This window comes from Strix uralensis, chromosome 4, assembly GCF_047716275.1.
Source record: "Strix uralensis isolate ZFMK-TIS-50842 chromosome 4, bStrUra1, whole genome shotgun sequence".
NCBI lineage: Eukaryota > Metazoa > Chordata > Aves > Strigiformes > Strigidae > Strix > Strix uralensis.
Genome location: NC_133975.1, coordinates 69,219,370 through 69,232,763, shown reverse-complemented (window position 1 = coordinate 69,232,763; position 13,394 = coordinate 69,219,370). Strand labels below are relative to the sequence as shown.

General features: G+C 41.3%; 1 long non-coding RNA gene across 1 annotated transcript in view; it reads left to right on the top strand.

Moving 5' to 3' along the window:
- Positions 1 to 1,815: 1,815 nt before the first annotated feature.
- LOC141942207 (uncharacterized) overlaps positions 1,816 to 13,394 on the top strand; it is a 42,485-nt gene continuing 30,906 nt past the window's right edge. Inside the window, exon 1 of the long non-coding RNA XR_012628562.1 lies at positions 1,816 to 1,944. This is a non-coding gene — a long non-coding RNA (uncharacterized LOC141942207). The remainder of the gene's footprint in view (positions 1,945 to 13,394) is intronic.

The window sequence follows — 13,394 nt, the reverse complement described above, 5'->3', positions numbered from 1 at the left end:
GAAGAAAAAGATAGGAAAGGTGATGGGGGGTTTTGTTTTGTTTTGTTTTTTTTGGGGTGGAGGGGGTGGAGGGGTGGTTTTGCATTTTTTGGGGGAGGGGGGGAGAAGGGGGTTGGTTTGTTTGGGGTTTTGTTTGGATTTTTGGTTTGTTTTGGTTTTTAAACAGTCTCCTGAGACAACGGATTTGAGAGTCCTCTTCATGTGAAAGGTCCCTTTACAGTAATGTGTACATGGCACGTTACTGAAAAACTGAAGTGTCTGAAGTGGCTGGCTGAGCAGCTAGCAGAGCAAAAGAAGTGTTACATGGGCAGGGGGAGCCACAGGAATGGCTGTGAATTTCATTTGACATGGTCTTAATTACTGGTCTTTTTGGTCACCTTACTTTCTCTTGAGTCTCTAGATCAAGCTACACTGATAACATTTAGTCTTCATTCTTGCTTCTATTAGTTCTACCTCTGTGTGAGTATTGTTGGCCACTGATGTTTGTTACTCATTTTATAATTCAGTGAAAGAAGCTGAGGCACTGAAATTCAGGTGGCCTTGGGTTAGCCAGTGCGTTGTTGTGCATTATGTGACTGCAGTTCAGACAATGTAGCAAGAGAATTTGTTGCCTGGACAAGCAGCAGACCCCTGCAGGTGTGAGCCAGAGATTTTATCGTCCATACCTAAGTTCTTTTTCAGGAGTTGTACCACCTGGTCTCCATTCTGTGAGCAAGAAAGATGAAACCTTTTACAAGGAGTTTCTACCCTACTTTTAGGTACTGGCCTGACTGAACAGTCCTTTCCAGAGGTAGAAGTTCTTCTGGGAGCTAAGGGAGTTCAAGCCTATCCCTGTGGATGTGAAGGTGTTGAGGCAGCTAGGGTGTGATGTCTCTCCACAACCCTAGTTGATTCTTCTTTCATTGTCAGAGGATGAGAGGATGTTGTGCTGTTGTTCAAGATCCACAGGTTCTCTGGGAAGACTTCCTTTCAATAGAGAGGCTATCTGGGGAGGCAGGTGCTCTGTAGAGGTCACCTGGTATCCTGCTGATATAAGTGCAATTCTGATTCTACCTGGATTTTAAAGAGTGGGGAGGATAGATCATTCTAGGATAGCAAATTCTGCCTTCCCTTTTTGCAGATTCTTCTTCCCCATTGGCATTGCAGTGTAGGGGAAATTGCTGTAAAGATGTCCTCCCTCCCTTTTTCTGGGGTTTCTTCTGCTATAGGAATTTGGTAATTTTCTAGTCTCTTACTCAGAGCTGGTTTCACTGAAAAACATATGAATTAGTAACATTTTGGACTGTTTTCTTCTCCAACATATTTGTGCCCTTACTACCTTACAAATAATAAAAGATGAAAGAATGAAAATGGGAAAATCATTATGCAGTGACAAATATAAGAGTGTTGCAATTGCAAAGGTTCCAGGAAGAGGTTTTTTTTGTTGTTTGTATTTCAGTTGAGATGGTACTAAATGAAGGGGATAGGAATGATCTGTATTAGGAGATGAGCAATTAATGCAAGCTAGATCAGAAGGGAAGCAGAGATTAACTGAATGGATGCTTGCATATGGCTGAAGTGATGTCTTTATATGAGGCAAATGGAACAGCTGTACGTAGTGATACTCAAGACTTCTACAGTGTGGGCTGTGTTTTTAATAGAGATTGTTCTATGAACACTTTTATTGTCTCACGGAGGACATCCTTTGACAGTCACAGGCCTGTGACCTCTCCGTAATAATGAAAATTGCTTACAGACAAATGTAATATAATTAACACACTTTTTTATAATATTTTTTTTTGTATGTCAGTGCAGTTTCTCAGCTGGAAGGAGCCTGGTGAACTGAGCGCTGTGTGACTAATGAGCTGTCTGTGGAACATATGCAGTCTGAATACCTGCATCTTCACTGAAAGTAATCTGGGAACCTGTGCCTTAATGAAACTTCAGACTACAGACCTAGAAAAGGTTATTCTATCATTTCTATGAAATTGACTGCTGGCTTATTTTTTTACCACACCTTTATTTTGTGCTTGGATAATTCTGATCTGCCATGGTTTATTCAGCTGCATTCTGTCTAATTTTTCCTTAATACAAACTCAAGCCAAACAGCTACGTCTTAGACATGATGTTGCACTAATTTTTCTTTTTTTTCAGGTTCTTTCTAGTGTCAAACACTTTCTTGTCAGTAAGTTCTTGGAAATGACATTAAAATTATAATTACTAGTCCTTAATTAATTACCAGTCTTTAGGAATAATATTAGTTATTACTATTTTAACATCAAGGATTGTCTTGTTCTTAGGAACTGAACATTATTCGATTGGGTAATCCTGTACAGGAGTGCTGAATGGCAAAATTTTTAAGTGCTGAACCCATTACATAATGAATAAGATGAGCAGGATTTAACCCTAGTGGACAGCCATAATATTTGAGACTTTAGTTGTATTCCAAAAAAAAGTGTTTTCACAGTGCATGTGCTAATTTCGGGATACTCATTTCTCTGCTTTGCCTTAGCCTGTTCATATAACCTCATGTAAATAATTTGATCTCTTGACACATTCCACTGCCTGTTACCCATGCTTTACTGCCCAGTTGGAGTTTTAGAGTATAATGATGTCAAAGATAACTGGTTACTTGGTTACTGTAGTAACAAACTGTATATGTAACTAAGATAGATTACTTCTTTCTTTTCCAGTAATTATTTTACATCATAGAATCATCATAGAATCACAGAATGGTTTGAGTTGGAAGGGACCTTAAAGGTAATCTAGTTCCAACCCCCCTGCCATGGGCAGGGACACCTTCCACTAGACCAGGTTGCTCAAAGCCCCGTCCAACCTGACCTTGAACACTTCCAGGAAGGGGCATCTACACTTTCTCTGGGCAACCTGTGCCAGTGCCTTACCACCCTCACAGGAAATAATTTATTCCTTGTATCTAATCTAAATCTACCCTCTTTCATTTTAAAACCATTACCCCTCATTCTATCACTCCACCACCTGATTGTCGGAGTCACCATTAGCCGGGGTCCTTATTTCTCCGTGCGGGAACAGAAACGACGCAACACCAATGTGATGATCAGGTCATCCATCTTTTTTATTATATATTCTATTCCTTTTCTGGTTACATTTATACTCTACTAAGTTCCGTACACGCACTCATCTATCTTCTAATAGGCTACAGGTCATCTACATGCGCTGTTCACGCACCTCTACAAGCATTTGCATTGGTTAATTGCAATTAGCACGTAAAGCCCAAAACTTGCCAAAACTCCCTTATCTCATACCCTGTTTTGCTCAGACTTGTGTGCTTTTGCTGACCACAGGTGTTTCTCACTTATCTGCTATCTTGTGTGTTTTTGCCAGCCTTAATTTGCTGGCCTTGTCTTCGTCCTTGCATTCTTCTGTCTGCACTAACTTTCTCCCAGCGCGACCCAGACTCCTACACCTGATAAAGAGTCCTTCCTTAATTTTCCTGTGGGCCCCCTTTAGGTATGGGAATGCTGCTATATGGTCTTCCTGCAGCCTTGCCTTCTCATGAAGTGGATCATCCTGGAAACTGTGCTAGGGCACATAGAAAATAAGGAGGTGATTGGTGACAGCCAACATGGCTTCTCTAAGGTCAAATCATGCCTGACAAATTTAGTGGGCTTCTATGATGGGGTTACAGAGTTGGTGAATAAGGGAAGAGTAACTGACGTCATCTACCTGGACTTGTGCAAAGCATTTGACGCTGTCCCGCATGACATCCTTGGCTCTAAATTGGAGAGACATCGATTTGATGGATGGACCACCTGGTAGATAAGGAACTGGCTGGATGGTCGCACTCAAAGAGTTGCGGTCAATGGCTCGATGTCCAAGTGGAGAGCAGTGAAGAGTGGCGTTCCTCAGCAGTCAGTGTTGGGACTGGCGCTGTTTAACATTTTTGTTGAAGACATGGACAGTGGGATTGAGTGCGCCCTTAGCAAGTTTGCTGTCAACACCAAGCTGTGAGGCGTGTTGGAGGGGAGGGATGCCATCCAGAGTTATCTTGACAGGCTGGAGAGGTGGGCCCATGCAAACCTGATGAAGTTCAACAAGGCCAAGTGCAAGGTCCTGCCACATGGGCCGGGGCAATCCCACGCACAAATACAGGCTGGGCAACGAGTAGATTGAAAGCAACCCTGTGGAGAAGGACTTAGGGGTGTTGGTTGACAAGAAGCTCAACATGACCTGGCAATGTGTGCATGCAGCCCAGAAAGCCAACCACATCCTGGGCTACATCCACAGAAGTGTGACCAGCAGGTTGAGGGAGGTGATTCTCCCCCTCCACTCCACTCTGGTGAGATCCTACTTGGAGTATTGCGTTCAGCTCTAGGGCCCCCATCTTAAGAAGGACACGGACCTGTTAGAGTGAGTCCAGAGGAGGCCACAAAGATGATCAGAGGGCTGGAACACCTCTCTTATGAAGACAGGCTGAGAGAGTTGGGGTTGTTCAGCCTGGAGAAGAGAAGGCTCCAGGGAGACCTTATAGTGGCATTCCAGCACTTAAAGGGGCCTGCAGGAAAGCTGGGGAGGGACTCTTCCTTCAGAAGGACTGAAGAAATCAGGGGGTATAGGGATAGGATGAGGGGCAACGGTTTTAAACTGAAAGAGGGTAGATTTAGATTAGATGTAAGGAAGAAATTCTTTACTGTGAGGGTGGTGAGACACTGGCACAGGTTGCCCAGAGAAAGTGTAGATGGCCCCTCCTTGGAAGTGTTTAAGGCCAGGTTGGATGGGGCTTTGAGCAACCTGGTCTAGTGGAAGGTGTCCCTGTCCATGGCAGGGGGGTTGGAACTAGGTGTGCTTTAAAGTCCTTTCCAACCCAAACCATTCTAGATTCAATAATTCTATTAATTCAGTCTGTCCAAAGCTGAGGAAATGCTAGATATGTATTTTAATAATAATGATTGTTTTATTTTAACCAGGAAAATGTAAGAAAAAAAATGTCATTCAAGTGTATCATGTAACTACCTTGTATTATTACTTCTTGTAAGCATAACTGAAACTGATCACTAAAGGTTGTCATCTTTTACTTATTTTAAATGTAGAGAACAAGTTGCTTCAAGTCGATTACAGTCATTATTAAATGTCAGTACCTGGTAAAATTATTTATATTTTTATCAGCACTAAGTGCCTTCTTTTGATTATATATTGAAAATCAGAAATGATCTCTGAAGTATTTTATTAGCACACTGTAAATTTTTAACAATACAATGCAGATTTTATTTCTGAAGAATGCAACTCATTGAGTGATTTATAGGGCTAACATCACTAAGCTCAGCAAATGTATTATGTGCTGCGACTTCCTTTTGAGAAGCAAATAACACTTTATGTTATCAAATAGTCATAAAGCTTGCAATCATAAACCTATCTGGTGCTGTTAGCTAATCAGAGTCATTCTTCCATGGGTAATATTTTCACATAATGTTTTAGTAAATTGCATGTTTTATTGCTTTTGTAACACAGTAACCATCCCTTCCGCTATGATTCACAAACAGGGCACATGAACAAGTCCCTTAAGAATATGTAAATCTTTAAAGTGAAAAGATGTTGCCCTCTTCCACTATGTAAATTAATTTAAAAATTCAATTTCACTGTTATTGAATTGACTAAAAAGAAAAACTCTTAAATTAGGGAAAAAATGATGGTCAAGGTCAAATTTAGTACTCAAAGCTGTCTGCAACCCTGACAGCTTAAGACTTGCATTAACACTTCTACTGTTGCCAGTCTCCATTTAGTTGCTTTTGTAGTCTTGTCCTATGGCATATGCTGGCTTTCAGTTTTTCAACTTAGAAAGCTTAATGCATACAGCAGAAAGTCACATGAAGGACAGAGAGGGGGAAAGTGTACTACAATAATTTTGCTTATTTTCTTTCTTATAGAAACGGGTTGGGACATCCTAACTGGAAATGTAGAACTGCATGGTGAACAACAAAATACACTGTAAAACACAAATGCTGTCCTCTAATCCATTCCCTTTCTTTCATCATCTCTCCCATCTTCTTGCTTCTCACCTTTCCTGTGCCAGGGACAGAGATGGAAACAAAGATGAAGTACAAGACTCTGACCACTTTGCTGATTGTCCTGTGTTGCTTAAAAGCTCTTTGTTTCATTTTATAAACTGGTCATGAGAGGAGAAGCTAACTTGATAAGAAATTTGATGTTTGTTTTTTTCAGATACTTGTACCAAAACTTTACTCTGAGGCTGAGCTGCACATGACTTAAATATATGCCATTTCTGCCTCCCCAGGTAGGAAGGAAGAGGCTGTCCAGCAAATTCTTCATAACTTCTTTCTATGGGGTTTTATAACTGATATTTTCTCTTCCATCAAGGACTTACACTTTGAACACCTGAATGTGGGATTAGTACTACTTCCTTGTCCCGATCCAATGTTGGGGGAGGTTTCGATATGATCCCAAGAGCAAGATTAAGACACAAATGAGGTCAAATGCCGTATACCCAAAACAGGTTTTTATTATTTAAAAAAAAAAAAAAGTGAAGAGGGGTAGCGATAAGACAGAATGGAAGGAAAAGACAGAAATAAAACAAGGATGAGGGATAGGACTGCAAGAGTAATCACCACCATGGATCCAGCGACGTTCCGTTGGTCCTCAGTCTTCAGTTCTTCGGTGGTGGGTGCACACAGATCTGGCTTCGATGGTGGATACACACCAAGCAAAATTTTCTGCTGCCTTTTTAAGTTCATCGTATCTGCTGATTAGCATATCTGCCCACTTTTAGGGGTTTTTGTCTCTGGTCCCACAGGTTTTGTTGCATCTGGCTTCAGGGCAGGAACATTTGCCTCTTATCAGTTCATTAGCAATGCATGCATGGTGTCTAGCATACACATAGAGCCACAAATGGCTACATATGGGGCCAGCTCAGTACACATCTGCCCCTTTGAGGCTTGTCTAAGGAGTCTGACAGTGCAACCCCAGAGAAATGGGGGGGTGCATCCTTCAATATACTCCCGCTTCCCTGGGCGACACTCCCCAGACCAATTCACAGGCCGTAGCAGCTTCTGAAGGTTTGCACAGACACAAGCAAGCTTTGAGACAGTCATATGACATTTCAATCTCTCACATTCTTTGAATGGCTGTTTCTGCTGAACCCATTACTAATCTTAAAAGTTTCCTTCCCTATAGCCAGTGGGGGATGTGTCACACTGCTGAGAAGAGAACCTAGAGTAATACATGAAATAGATTCTCAGTGTTTGAGGTGAAGGAAGCCAGTTGGAGAATGAAGGAGACCTGTTATAGTGGGAGTAACTATGACTCTCTTCACTAACTCTGGGACCATAGATGCTAGCTGGGCTCTGCTGCAGAGGCTAAACCTCTTCATGGTCCTGCTGGATCTGCTTCGGGGTAACCACGATAGCCTCTGCCCCAGTGTATTGGAGTTATATTTGCTTCCTCCCTATCTACTGGCTTCACTGACCACTTGATAGTTTTATTTTAGGTGAAACCAAATTTTGGCTGTAGATCCTACAGATCTTTGTGTAGTCTGTGCACATGGCTGTAGTTGGACAAAATCAGTTGTTTGAGGGTGGGCTGTCTGTCTTGTGTTTGCCCTTGCATTGTGTATGATATTATGATCCATCTGATATGGGTTGCTTTTGTATTGGTGGCCACACAAACAAATCCCCAGGACTTGTGGGATGACATGGTCCTTAGGAATATCAGGGTCTGCGAAAAACTGATGGAAGAGAAAATGGATCTCTTTGGACTGGAGTTTATAAACTCAGACTTTTGTAGTTTGGAAGGGTGTTGTTCTTCCATGGGAAGTGACTATCTGTACAGATTACTAGAGGTGTACGAGATGGCCATTTCTCTGACTCTTTGGGGCACTGATAACAGCCCAAGTGCAACTGGTGGGGTAATTGAGAAGGGTGAGGAATCCCTGCCCTACATGACTGTGGCCTAACTTCCACCAATGCTATCAATGACTATCCTGGCTACAGGAGGAGATCATTCAGCCGATGACACTCCGGTTGTGAAGGTCCCAAACAAAATTTCATCATGTCCTTGTTGCTGGAACCAGACAGGAAGAATGTTAGGACAAATCAGACATCTAAAGACAGCTCATGGAGGAAAAAAGATCCTGTTCCAGTGCTCATCTGTGGGAAAACAAATGTGAAATTTCATAGTATTGCCAGCCACTTCCCAAAGTGCAAGAGGGCTGTGGAACCTGCACTGGTGGAGGGCTGGAACTGTGGAGAAAGTGACCGTGTGTTTAAATCTAAGAATTAGGAATGGACTTCACCCTCCCACCTGAAAACAGATATGGTAAGGGGGCTACATCAGTAGTGCTGGACAGGTTAACTTACTCTGAAAGCTTGAAAAGCAGTATGAGGGGCATAAAAACATCAATAAACTGATTGCAGAACATTTGCTGTCTGAACCAGCCAAACAGGTAAGTGCATAAGTAGACGGGACTTCATAAGGAGTCCAGTGAAGAAAAAAGTGAAAGATCTATGGGAAGAAGGGGAGCACTGAGACAATGTTGGGTTGCATGGAGAAATTCCATTATAGAAAGGTTATCTCAGTGGTTGACAAACTTCCTACTCTTCAAGGGGTTTACAGGAAGGTGATGGAAGGGGAGGAAGATCCAGCATTACTGATTGCTGATGCTTCTGAAGTCTGCTATACATGGCTGTTTGGTAAATCCACCATGGCAGAGGCTGGCCTAATGCAAAAGCACTGGGAAGTATGTCTTTCAGGTCTACAAAAAAGGTGGATGAAGAAGAGAGCAGTTCGATGGGGATAATTCTTACTCTTCTGGTGGCTGTTCCACTGGGACAGAGGGAAACTAGCTGGTATTATCCTGGATGACATGGAATCCCTGAGGTGCAGTCTCCTGTTGGACAAGGTGCACACTGTGTTCAAGTTGAGATGAGTGTCACCAGGAACATTCAAAGGCCTGTGAGCTTTCAAGACTACTGGTTTTGTAGATAATTTTGCGTTTGAAGCCATGATTACAACAAAAGCGATCTCTCAGAACATCAGAGAAATGAGTAACAATACAGTGCTGAGCCCAGTCCATCTGAGTCTGAGGGACCTAATGAAGACAGATCCCCAGTATGTACAACTAATGGAACTTTTTAATCTATGGCTGGTACCTGGTGTCATGGTGGACATGATGAGATAATGCTGGACAGTATTAATATCAATATCTGCATTGCCTGAATGACAGAGCAACATGATTAACTGTCAGCCAATTACAATTAGGTCACTCATTTTGAGGCTGTTTTCAAGGTTCTTAACAACCCAGTTCATTGAGGCATGTCCTGTAAATCCACAGCAGAGGGGCTTTATTATTTCATCTAGTTGCTCCAAAGATTTTAAACTACTGCAACTACTTATTCAATGTGCTAAGAGGAAACACCAGACCCTCAGGGCAGTCTTTGTTGATTTGGTAAAGCCTTTGACACTGTGAGCCACTCTCACATTATAATGGCTCTAAAACAGCATTAATGATCATATTATTGCCCTGTTTAAAAATCTTTATAATATTACTACCCAGGTCTAAAGAATGAGCGGTCAGACCCCATCAGGATCTGGACTGGAGTGGTGACCCAGTGTCCACACTTTTACTCAATCTGTCAGTATTCTACTGTGTAAGCTGAAGGAGGAAGGCAACGGGTTCCAGCACTGAATGAAAAAGATAACAATTTTAGCCTTTGGAGATGACTTGGTGTGGCTGATTGAATCTTGCCATGTATTTCAGAACATCACTGAAATTCTCAGTCTTTTGCAAGTTGATGAGCCTCAAAAGTCAGGCGGGGAAGGGCCATGGGTTCCACATCAAGCAAACGAAAGACTCTTACACAGTCAAGTGACTGTCCTGCTTAGACAATTAATGGCACACCCCTAATATGATTGACCCAGACAGCTCAGAGAAATACCTTGGGCCTGTATGTAGTCCCATGGGTTGGGATATCAAAACCTGAACTGCTGGAAAACCTAAATGAGTGGCTGAGGCTGATCAGACAGGATTCATTGAAGGCCCTTCAGAAGGCAGACATCTTGAAAGCAGTTACTATCCCTTGACTGATTTATCTAGCTGACCATGCTGATGTGAAGGCCATGTACCTCCTGTACCTGCAAATATATTTTATTTACAATCAGATTAGGTTTATACAAGTCAAGAACAAACCTAATCTGATTGTAAATAAAATATATTTGCAGGTTATTATGATCAGTGGCCTTCTATGATGGAGTGACTGCATCAGTGGACAAGGGAAGAGTTACAGATGTCATCTACCTAGGCTTCTTTAAGGGCTTTGATATGGTCCCCCACAACATTCTTGCCACTAAACTGGAGAAATACAGATTTGATGGATGGATTGGTATAAGGATAAGGAATTGACTAGATGGCTGTACCCAGAGTTACAGTCAATGGCTCAATGTCCAAGCAGAAACCAGTAATGAGTAGTGATACCTCAAGGGTCTGTACTGGGACCAATACTTTTTAATATCTTCATCAACAGCCTAGTGGGGTTGAGTGATGCTCAGCAAGTTTTCAGACAATACCAAGCTGAGTGGTACAGTTGATTCACTAGAGGGAAGGGACACCATTCAGAGGGACCTTGACAGTCTTGAGGAGTATGCCCATGCAAACCTCATGAAATTCAACAAAGCCAAGTCCAAGGTCTTGCACCACCTGGGTTGGGGCAGTCCAACTCAAACTATTCTTTCAGCCTGTGTCTGGGGAATTGGAGGCATGTTGAAAGGAAGTGAGGTAGAATGGATAGTTGGTAGGAACTAAAAGGGTCTTGGTAATAATGACACATCATCCCACCTACTGACAAAATCAACCAGCTTTAACTAGGTGGATGGGGTTGCCTTGATTAACCCTGAAAAGAAACATGAAAATTATATATGTTCTATAAATAGCTGCTCTTAAATGGCTTCCTATCAGGCTCTTACAGTGTCTTCAAAAAATTAATGGTGCTTCTGTGTTTATTCTGAAAGTTATTAAATAATAATTCTAAATTATTAGTGCAATTGTGCCCATATTAAGAAGTAATTTTATTGAGATTTGATAAGAAAATCAGCTTTATTAAGGCTTTGTGAATAATTGCCCCAAGTGATTTATCTCACTTTAATAGTACAGCAGCACACATATCTGCAATGTGTATTCTCATTATTAAAGACTCAGTACAAATATTTAAATATCTAATAATTGGAGACTTGACATTTATTAGAATGTAGGTTTGGAGAGGGCTTAATAATGCTTTTAATATAACTTGACAGCATTAAAAAAAAAGTGCATTAATCCATTATTGGAATGCCTTAAAGGAAAATTACAGAGAGGTGCAACTTGGATTTGTACTTCCACCTTCTTCTGAGTCTGAACTGAACTGTGCTGTGGTTAACATTTCCTCAAGAATGTGGAACAAAAAAGGAATATTGAATCTTAGTATATTTTTTTCTCTCACCAATGTAGGGAAAGCATGTATAACTTCATTTAGATAGTAGTCATTTTTGTAAGTATTCCTGATTGTGTTTAGAAATAGAGTTAGTGTTAAATGTGCCTGATAGGTGGATAAGTAAACAAAGGGATTCTTTGATCTGGAAAAAACTCAAAGCAGAATCATAGAAGCTGAAGTTTAGGATAAAATCTTTCTGCTTATTCTGTTTTTCTGCTTCCGGATAGAGAGGATAGTGGTCTGATACAGAGTCCCTAAGAACTCTAAGGATTGATTTTCATGGTATTTGTACAGTCTGCATAAAGCAGAAGTAGTAAGGCCAAGAATTAAATTCAGGAGCACAAACTGTCTTTTTTTACTATACTCAACACCTGGTGATTGTCCTACAAATTTGATGGTTTTGGCAAAATAGCAATTAATGTTGTTTGGGAGAAGGAACAGTTGATAATTTTATTAAACAAGTTTACTGAGATAGTTTATGTTTTCAAAAACTGCTTTGGGACTGTAATTTGTTATGAATTTTGTACCGGCTTCAGAACTGGAGGCTTTTAGGTCCTCTCTAAATACCAGTATTTAATAATTTTTGAGTGAGATGGTTCAAGGCTTCCCAGTGAAGAAGGCAAGACATCTGTTTTGAAGGATCACAGAAAGCAAAAGCTTGAGCAGAATCAGTGTGAGTTTGGGTGCCTTGAGTGAGACTCTGGAGTGGTGAGTGGTATTTGAGGCAGAGAGTCTATGAGGTTTTGAGATGTGAAAACTTGAGTGGTAAGCTTTTGCATGTTGAGAACACTGGAGTTTTGTATGGAGATAGAAGTCAGGAGCAGTCAATGGAGTTTTGAGTAAGTTCATGTCCACCTCTGAGATGCAGGAGTGCAATTTTGATCTTGTCACAAACCACAGATCTTCCCATGATTGTTCAATGGCATCTACTTATTTTCCAAGATGCCAGGAAGATTTTGAGATGGAGGGCTTGTGCCCACATCTGAACTTTCTCCCTAAGCAGGAGTGGGAGAATGGGGAAGCCCTAAAAGAAGAAACTTTTCTATTCTTGTTGCCCCTAGCATTGTTGGGTCAGTATTGTAAAGTGTACATCTTTTCTTCTCTGGCAGCACTTCTTAGCCGTGTCCTCTCCTTCAGTGACAATATCAGGAAATGCGCAGAGCAGGATAAGGAAGAGATAACATCCATGTCTCACTGCTGCTGTAGACTGCTGCCTATGTTGTTTATGCATTAAACCAACCCTGATTATTACTTCTTAAAGTGATTTTCACTTGGTTACCTGAGGTACTTCAACGGTTACTTTTTTTTAAGTTGTCACATATCTTCACAGTTTAACGTCTAATGGCTGCTCATATAGGCTAGTCCCAAACTGGAACAGATAAAACCACATCAGGGTATTCATGCTGTGTTTTTCCATTTGATTTTAAAGATGGCGTTCCATTAGCCTGCTGCTCTTTAGAAGAGTACATATTGACAAATGACACTCTCTTAATGCTTTCTGACAATAACAGTGTTTTTTTGCCAATTTCTGCTGCCAATAATAATGACTGTTAAAGCAAACAACTAATGAATGTCTCCAAATGACCTTTTAGAAACTACTGTCAACATTAACTACTTTACGGTGTTTTCACCTTCCCATGGAATTGCCAGCATTTAATTTTGAGTGTATAAAGGTAACTGACATAACTGACAACTGTACATACGGTAGTTTGAATGACATTGCTGCTGCAACAGCTGGTCTAGTTCTGCAAATTGTGATGAACACTTGGGGTTATATTGACAGATGACTTCTAGGGACAGGAGAAGTGCTTGCCTGTGTGCAGATTTCTCACAGAGGACAACTAAAAAGCACAAGAGTTGTTCTTCATGGCTTCATGTTAGTACAAATGCTCCTGCAAGGCCTGGTGGCAGCGTTACTTTCTAAGGAAGTCAAAGAACACGTGTGAGCAGTTACGGCTGCTC